At 41.8% G+C, this 1537-nt stretch overlaps 1 pseudogene; it reads right to left on the bottom strand.

The window, feature by feature from the left end:
* Positions 1-232: 232 nt before the first annotated feature.
* On the bottom strand, positions 233-1041 carry LOC149187288 (dirigent protein 22 pseudogene; annotated as a pseudogene).
* Positions 1042-1537: the final 496 nt, after the last annotated feature.

The following is a 1537-nucleotide window of genomic DNA, read 5'->3' on the forward strand; positions in this document are numbered from 1 at the left end:
GAAAGTAATCCAATTATAATTTTTTAAAGAATCAAAATTTTAAATAATTGTATTGTAATAAAAAAATTCTAGACCAATAATAATTAAGAAAAACAACATTTAAAAATATATTAATATAAAACTGTAATTTTTCCTACCCACAAAATTTTACATCCAAATTCTTTTTGATGTTTACACACATCTAAGCTGGTCTATTTACCAGCCACAAAAACAAATGCAAAGTTATTAAATAGTCCCGTAAAAATACTACAGTTTATCAAACTATTTGAATTCCCTATGAAACTGAGGAGTGAGAATGAATTTGCAGATCTCACCCTAACAAAAGAGGCAAATCTGGAAAATTGGAAAGCTGTTGCTATTCCATCGTTACATGAAAAAGCGTTTACTGCAGCAAAACTTGAAATGGAAAGAAATTTCTCCCTGCTCAGACAGACAGAACTACGGAAGGGCTAGTAATGGAGCACGGTTACATTGTATTCAACTACGGCGTTGCCAGTCTTGAGATCTATGGAATGGGTGTGGGCGAGTGCGTAGCCTCGAGCAAACCGAAATAATCCGCTTCCTCCCACGATTGGCATTTCTCTCACTTGTTCGACCACCGCATTCTTCCCCACCATGGCCAAGGTGCTGCCGTTGTACTTTCCGCTCTCGAAAACAAACGTCGTTGCCATCAGCAGCTGGAACTTTTCTTGGCTCGCAGAAACATAAATACCTTGCGCTCTGCCCAACATTTTGGATGTTCCCTCCGGCCCTTCGGTTAGCCAGTCGTCCATAACCCTCACCATGCCGAACTGTGTAAAGTAATTGTCGGTGGTGGAAGCCGAGGCCACCTGCACGGCCGTGACATTTTTGCCCACCAGTAAATCGTGGAAATAGAAATGAAGGCGGCTAATTTTCTCCTTCCCTAACTTCACCTTTGCGTGCACCGCCGTTACGTGCAGGCAAACCAACAATAGTACAGTGACCGCTGCAATCGTTGCGGCCGAATAACCCTTCCTCGCCATCTCTGAAAAGAGGAGCAGGAATCCCTCAATGCAGAGAGAGAGAGAAGCAATGTGTGGTGACGAAAAAGTCGAGTTCCAATTTTATAACGTGACGCCGGTGAACAACTTTCTCCCTTTCTATTGAATGTTTGATTACTATTTTGTCTTTGGTCGGCCCATCTGTAAGCATTTCCTTTCCGTATTACAGAATTCCACCGCCCGACGGGAACGAATGGCTTTTCATCGCAACTATCGAACGTATACTTGTACGATAAATTGCAGCTTCCCTCCGTTTTCTGATAATGGATTCTGTAGCACGGCGACGCAAGTCACGCGGCACGCGACTACTGCGGTGTTGAATAGTCACCCAGAATAGAATAATACAGAAATGTAAGAGGTCGGGCATGCATGAACCTTCTCCATCATTGAACGAGCTTAAGTTGGTCCACTACCTTCACTATCGATTTTTGTTTTGTACTGCAATTATTTAGATTTTGTTAAGAAAATTTTCATGGGTTAAGTGGGATATTTTTGGTTGGCTTATTTGAATGGTA

The sequence above is a fragment of the Pinus tabuliformis genome, chromosome 3_1 (genome assembly GCF_031772625.1).
Source record: "Pinus tabuliformis cultivar Carrire ecotype Pingquan chromosome 3_1, CPIR1, whole genome shotgun sequence".
Taxonomy (NCBI): Eukaryota; Viridiplantae; Streptophyta; class Pinopsida; order Pinales; family Pinaceae; genus Pinus; species Pinus tabuliformis.